We start from the raw sequence: 7,760 nt of genomic DNA, 5'->3' as shown, positions 1-7,760 counted from the left end.
TTCTTTTCATTTCTTTCTCTATCTCTTTTCTATCCCTTCCCCCTCTTCATTATTCCCCTCTCCTCTTTCTTTTCTCTTCACTCTTCCCTCTCTTCATATCTTCACTTTCATTCCCCCCTTCAGGCTTTATTGTGAGGGTCAAATGAGGAAATATTTGTAAAGAGCTTTTCACCAGGTCAGACACCTTAATAAATGCTTATTCCCTTCCCCTCTTCTTTTCCCTTTTCCCTCCTTTCCTTTTTTTCTCCTCCTTCCCCCCTCTTTTCTCCTTGTCTCCTTCCCTATCTTCTCTCCCCACTTTCTTTCCCTTCTCGCTTTCCTTCCTTTCTTCCTTTGTCCCTGGCTTTCCTCCTTCCTTCTCATGAGCAAAAACTGTCTTTTTGTCTTTCTTTGTATCTCCAGCGTTTAGCACAGTTTGTTATCTGTCCCCCTTCTCTTCTTTTTCCTTTACCCTTTTCCTTCCTTCCCCCTCTTACCCTCCTTTAGGGATCTGTTGTTCTTGCTAGGTGTGTAGTAGATCTTTTGATTCCCTCGGAGTGTCCCAGCTCTCATTCCCCCTTCCTGGCTGTTTCTTTCACTTTCTTATGTATGTTTAGTCTTTGGTGTTGGAAGAATAATAATCACATTGCACTTTTCTTATAATAACCTTGGTGAGATGCAAGCCTTATTACACCCATTTAATGAAGGAGGAAACGGAGGCTCATTGAGACAAGGAACTTGCTCATGGTCCTATTGCTAATAAGTGTCAGAACTGGATCTTCACCTCAGGTCTCCTCATGGAAAGACCAATCAGTGATCCTTTCTACTCTACCTTCTTTTCCTACTTTTCATCCAAGGGGGAGGGACCCTTTCCTCTTCCCTGGGTAAAGACTGCCCCTAGCTATGCTTCTTCATTCATTTCACTCTCCTCTAAGTAATGACTTTTCTAGGGCCTCCAAGCTGGAAGGCAGGGATTGTTTGTAAGCAGAAGATGAAAAACTGAAGCGGGTCATGGTTGTGCACTACATTCCTTACTCATTGCTTCATGAAAATTGCCTAATAATTATTCAGAAATTACAGCCCTCTTTGGGGGAGAGGTTCTTGGTGCTTGTGTATGTAATAGGAGAGAGAAGAGTTCTTTTGATGTCTGTAGTTAGCCACTGAGGTAGTACCTCTCTGCTACAGTAGTTCTGTTAGGCAGACTGAAGTAAGCTACTGAAACAAAAACTACAGTTTTAGGTCCTTTCCTGGAGTTTCTCATGTGTTCAATTCTTGGCAATTGTCAAGTTTTTTCCTCTTCCAGACAGGATCAGTAGCATTAGTGAGAATTGATGTCAGGGTGCATTGGGCTCCTTAGATGAAAAGGTGTAGGCTGAAGAATGAAATACTTTCCAATTATTATTAAACTTGGACTGTTTGTTTCAATGTCATAATCACTTCATTGCTCTCAGTCTGACCTCTCGTTACTAGCAAATATTACTAATCCTTTATGGGTAATACTGGCTATAGACCCATCTTTTTTTTTTTTTTTGATTGCCCAGTTTTGTTCAGTCCAAAAACATCACCACTCTTTTATTACATTTAAACAATAGCTTTGGGGCAGGTTATGATCCGAATGAGAATCTTAAGAAATTAGGAATATTTCTCTAGCACTCTCTTTCTCTCAGTCTTTGTGTCTTTCAGTCTGACTGTGTTTTTGTCTCTGTTTGTTCCTATGATTATTTTGGGGTAGGAAATAACCAAACCTGAAAACTTTAGGAAGCAAATGACCTGGGCAGATCTGATGCCAAGCTCTGCTAGATCTGGGTACTAGGTGACTGTATTTCAGCAAGATGCCTTGTGACTGTGTGACCTGAAATGTTCTCTCTCGGAGCCTTTGTCTGTTTGTTACTTAATCTATCCAGTAGTCATCAAGCCTTTGTTCAATGTCTGCTATTCTGAACCAGGAAGGAGATGCCTTTCTAGGACATGAAAAGCCGGGCAGACTGGAAAGGGTCTCCTTAGTAAGAGTTGTGTTGTGCATCCTGATGATTTAGGAACTGCAAAGTCTTGGCCACGTGAAGCCACCCAAATGCCTCTAACTAAATTTTAAATCACTAATGGCCTGCTTTTTCTCTAGTTCACTTTTGCTATTGACAAGAAAACTGTACCTAGTTGACAACAGCATAAGAACAGTGACCATGATAGTAGTCAGAGGCAGAGAGCCTGGAAGAGCTGGGTTCATATTCTGCCACACTAGCCATGTGATCTTGGGCCAGCCACAATGCCTTTTTGGAGCCGAGTCTGCAAAGTCCTTCTATATGCATTATCTACATACCATACATCCTCACAGTCACTTCAGGAGATAATATTAATCCCCATCTTGAAGAAATAGAGGTTCTGAGGTGAAGTGATTTGCTTCTGTGCACAGCTAGTGAATGTCTGAGCTGGAGTCCAGCTGGAGTCTGTCCACATGCTCCAGCTCCAGCCCTTTTTCTCCTCCCCTCAGCTGTTCAGTGTGGTACTCCCTTCTCATCTCAGAGAACTGGAGGGACTGACTTTAGTGTCCTGGTTTTTGCTCTGGTTGGATGACAGAGCCGAGATTAGCAATCTGGAGGTGTGACGCCTTGACTGTAGTTTGCTGTACTCTGAGGAATTCCTCAGTAAGACCTCCTTTCTCTTTTTAATTCCCCTCCTTCCCCCCAGGAAATGAAGTTTAGCCTTTTCTTTTATCTCTAGTTGTTTAATTTAGTTTGAGGCTATTGGTGGCCTTGTATATTTAGCTCTACAGTAGGAAATAAATAAACTGGCCATACTGAAATACTCGGTACTGAGCTTGCCTGTTGAAGTTCTTAACATTATATTCCTATTTAACGCCAGGTTTTCCCCAAGAACTGGAGAAATGTAGAGCCCTTTGCTTGGATTACATACTTTTCTTCTGCAGGATTCTGTCAATGGGTCAGATTGCTATAAAGTTACAGAGGATCTGGAAACTGCTTGCTAAGGTTCAAGCTGATACATAAACACAATCCTTTCTAGCAACAGTGTCTTTTGTTGGGGCCAAGAGAGCAGATGGAGAAAATGTGCTAAAACTTTTAGCTTTGGGAAAGGGCAGACCTTGCTGTCTAACGTGGTTCTTTAAAATGAAAGAAAGAAAAATGCTACTCTTGTGTCTTATCTCCCCCTTCCCCTCTTCTGCACCCTGGGCAGGGCTTTTGTTTTTTAAACCATCAACCTGGACTCTTGGAATTCTTTCTCTTTCCCTTTCCCTCTTCTCTCTCTTTGTCTCTTCTCTTCTCTCTCTCTTTCTGTCTCCTTCCTCTCGTGGTTTTTCTCTGTCTCCCCATCTGCTGGGGTGCTTTGTTAATTCTAAAATATTTTATTAATATCTTTAGTTTTATGTCATAAGTCATTCCAGATATATTCCTCCATGAACCTTTCCATGTAACAAAGAAAAACAGTCAAACCCCACTGATAGTGAATGACCTTCCTAATAGCATATTCAGCATTCTACCCTCATCATTCCTCCCCTCTCTACTGAAGAGGGAAGTATATTGTAATTATTATTACATAGTTTCATAGGGGTTCCTGACCTTTATTGGGCCTCTATATTCTTTGACTTTTATTAAACCTTTCTGTACCTCCAATTTAATATGTAAGGAAATATATTCTAGTGCTTACCATATATATGGACATAAAAAATAAAAATAGATTGATTTCAATAGAGTAGTCTAATTATTTTCTAAATATTCTCTGTGCCCCCTAGACAAGCTTCACACACCCCCTTGTGATAATTCATATCACAGGTTGGGAACCACTGCTTTATTTAGCAACCCATTCTGCCCCCCTTTTCACGTTGCTGGACTTCTTCCTTATGTACAGGTTTGGTCATAACAATAATAATAATAATGATAGAGGTCATATTCTATAGCCTTTATATAGGGTGTCCCAAAAGTCTTAACTGCAGTTAAAAGCTATTAAAACTTAGGACACTTTGTATATATTATCTGATCCTTGCCACAACTCTGTGAAGTAGGTGCTTTATGATCTCCATTTTTCATATTTTATAGATAGGGAAACCAGGAGGGAGGGAAGTATTCAGTGTTAGAGGTGGGATGTGAAGCAGGACCTTCTGATCGCAAGTCTAGGAATCTCTGTGCCACCCCATGGGCATGTCTTTCCTCTGCTCACAACTGTGGTTTCTTCCTAAAGGAAGCACAGACTCTGGCTCAGCATTCAGGGTCCTTTTTAGTCTGATCCTTGATGCCTTTTGTATTCACTGCAGATAGCTGCACGTTGGTGAGCAGAAGCATTCCTTTTTAGCTAAAGAGGCCACCTTCCTGCTGTCCCCTCTATAAGCCCTGTTCCCTTATGCCTCCTTGATTTCTTTTTTTGGTCATACTGTTACTGTGCCTGGAATGTTTCCTTCCACCACTTCCCCCCCATTCTTGTCCATCCCTTAAAGCCCCGCTCAGATGCAGTCTGCTCTTAGAAGCCTTACTTATCCTCTCCCAATAGGATCTCATAATATAGTATATGTACTTCTCATATATTAAAAAAAAAATTACCTTCAACTTAGTTACTATGTAAACAAAATAAACATTCCAGAAAAACGAGTGTTCAGAAAACCATGATCTCCAAATTATTTATGATTTAAAAAAGAAAAAGAGCACATCAACTTAACAAAACAAAGCTACTTTGCTTCTGGGCCCCCTTCGGATCGCTTTTTCTTCTGTGTTTCTTCACCTGGCTTTTATTCCTCTCATCTCTTAAAATTGATTCTTGAGGGTGCCTATTATTTTGATACTGTTTTCTTCAGCCTGAATCATTTCTTTTAAGTCTTTCCATCTTATCACTGATGAAATCACAGATCTAGAGGAGACGCCATAACTCTGCTAGTCCAGTGCCCTTATTTCATAGATGAGGAGGTGATTAAGTGATTTGCCCAGGGTCACACAACAAGTAAGCGTTTGAGGTGGGATTTGAATCCACTTCTTCCTGGCTCCAAATCCAGTGCTCTGTGCATGGACAACATCAAAGCACAAAGATGCTCAGTGTCGAAACTTTATCAGAAGATAACAATTTATAAAGATTGATATTACTTTGCCAATAAAAAACCTTTTCTATTTCTTTTCATTTGTACCTTGTATTGTCTGAAGTTTCATAGAGTAATGGAAAGGTTGCTAGACTTGGAATCTGGAAAGACCCTTAACTAACTGTGTGGAAGGAAGGAAATAAGTATTAAGCCTCTACTATATTTCCAGGCACTGTGCCAAGCATTTTTTACAAATAAGATCTCATTTGATCCTCACAACAACCTTGGGAGGCAGGTGCTGTTATTTTCCCCATTTTACATAAGAGGAGGCTGAGGCAGATGGTGGTGAAATGACTTGGCTAGGGCCACAAGTGTCTGATTCAGGATTTGAACTCAGATCTTCCTGACTCAAGGCTCAGGGCTGTACTCACTGCACCTCCCCCGAACAACTCTCATCTTTCTGAACTTCAGTTCCCTAATTCCTCAAATGGAACTTGGAATATGTGTGCTGTCTGCCTTGTTTGGGGGATTGGGAGAAAAGCATTTTGTAAGCCTTGAAGCACTGTAGAAAAGTGAGCTGTTACTGTCCTGGCACCATTTACCTGCCGCTGCACATGAGCTACACTTACCCCATAGAGAAAGATACATTCGTGCATTTCAAGATACAGGCTGTTCTTCCAGCAATCAGAAATTCCTTTGTTAGAAACCACCGTATGGATTACTGCCTTCCATAGACAAGCATTAGTGTTTTCTTGAGTGACTAAGGAGGAAATTAAATGAGAATTATGCTGCTCTCCAGTGGAACCGTCTGTACAGCTGGGCAGCCTCCAAAATGCCCCCCTGCCATTTACCAATAGCTTCTTTGACAGAAGCGCCTGCCCTTTGCTACGTATTGATGATACGGAGGCAGAGGCAAGCTGGTCCTGACTTCAGGGGGCTTCTAGTTTGAAATGGGCTGCAGATGAGAGAGCAGTAGAGAAGAACAGACAAAGGGTTATTCGATGTTTAAGGAGGGGGAGGGAAGGTTTCTATTTGTGCTATGAAGGAAAGGAATTAGTTTAAGGAAAGGTAATCCGATGGATGCTAGGAATATTCTTCTAGTGGGCAGGCTATGAATGGGTACTAGGTGAATTCCACTTCTCCTAGAGCCTAGCCTGGGGTGGGGGTGGGGGGGAATCCAGCAGAGGAGAAAAGGCCACCCATATGGTTTGGAGCCAGATTACATGAACCTTAAATTCTAGAGTCTGGAACGCACAGTTTATTTGTTAGGCAGTGGGTAGCCACTAAGATTTTGAGTGGAGGAATGACATTCATAGAGGCACAATCCCAGAGATAAATAAAGATGTCAAATAAAATCAGCTTTGCTGTATTTTTCACTTTGTTGATGTTAACCTGTGATTCATACAGGGTCATAGGATCATAGAACTGGAACTGAAAGGGATGTCATAGACCATCTAGGCCAAGCCACTCATTTGATAGAGGAGGAAAGTGAGGCTGGGTGGGGAAGTGACTTTCCTGTGGTCACAGAGTATTGGCAGGTAGAATTGGAACCCAAGTCTTTAGGACTCCAGGACCAGCATTTTAACCATTATATGGCACACATAGCCTCTCAAGATCTCATTTTAAAATGAGATTTGAAATTCTCCACTTGACTGAGCAATAATAATTTATCATATTTAAGTTGATAAAAACATGTATGTGTAGTCCTGGGCGCATAGGTTTGTGATAAACACTTTCTGATTTTGTTATTCTTCCTTGAGTATTTTTGGGTTTCTTTGCAATTAGTAGTGCTTAATAATACCGTGTTCATTTTGGCATTTAGTAATTAATAGGTGATACTAGAAAATGTATCAGAAGTTTATATGGAAAGAGTGGCGTGGGGGAAGGCCATGAGAATGGACAGACATTGGCAGTTAGGAGTAGGAAAAGAGAACAGATTTAATTTTACTTGTGCCTCTAGTTGGAAGAAATCATTTAACCTTCCTGGGTCTCAGTTTCCTCCTCTGTAAAATGAGAGATTGGATTGGACAGCACACGAGCTCCCTCTGGCTTCAAATGCACCTTGTCAGGACCTTTGTGCTGCCTTTTGACTCTTGCTCCTTCTTCTCAGTTTATTGATCAACAAGCATTTAGGGAGGCTGGGATACATGCCAACATCATTGGCTTTGGAGTCATGACTAGGCTCAAACCCCAACTCTGATGCTTAATAATATGTGTGTCTTTGGGCAAGTTTTGTTACCTTCTCTGGGTCTCAGTTTCTTCATTTGTCACATGAGGTTGGGCCAGATAGCTTGGGGGTCCCTGCCAGCTCTAGCTCTATGAACCTGGCAGCCTAGGCACAGCTGACCAATTAATTAAAAAATTGCCACCTGCAGCAAAACCCTGTGTGTACCCCCCTCCCATTTCTAGGATGTCAGCTAGCGAATTTGATGAATGCATAGAGGATAGTTGCCTTTTTCTTGGTTCCTGATAATACCCGTCCATTTTAATGACTTTCTTTTGGAGACAGTGTCCACCTTTGTTGAATTTTATAGGAGTGGCACGGGGGGAGAAACTCTTCAGTCTCCTCTTCCACCTTGAAGCACAATTATTGCTTCTGCTTATAAGGCCATCCTGGTATGTCAACATTTTAGGTTAATGCTGCTCTCCTCTTTCCTCCCATAGCTTCAGATAACAAACCTGAAATACAATTAACTTTAGCAGCCGCCTCATTGAGGGGCAATTTAAAAACCTAGTCATGCTTCTGTCCCCTACATCCGACTGTCTT

General features: G+C 41.5%; 1 protein-coding gene across 2 annotated transcripts in view; it reads left to right on the top strand.

Annotated features, from left to right (window-relative positions):
• Nucleotides 1-7,760, top strand: part of PTPN11 (protein tyrosine phosphatase non-receptor type 11) — a 72,531-nt gene that overhangs the window by 523 nt on the left and 64,248 nt on the right. The gene's annotated exons all lie outside the window — the stretch shown is intronic.

The sequence above is a fragment of the Petaurus breviceps genome, unplaced genomic scaffold, assembly GCF_028583685.1.
Source record: "Petaurus breviceps papuanus isolate PSGF00001 unplaced genomic scaffold, PetGlider_PUasm1.0 99, whole genome shotgun sequence".
In the NCBI taxonomy this organism is placed as follows: domain Eukaryota; kingdom Metazoa; phylum Chordata; class Mammalia; order Diprotodontia; family Petauridae; genus Petaurus; species Petaurus breviceps.
This window is presented reverse-complemented; position numbering and strand designations above follow the sequence as displayed.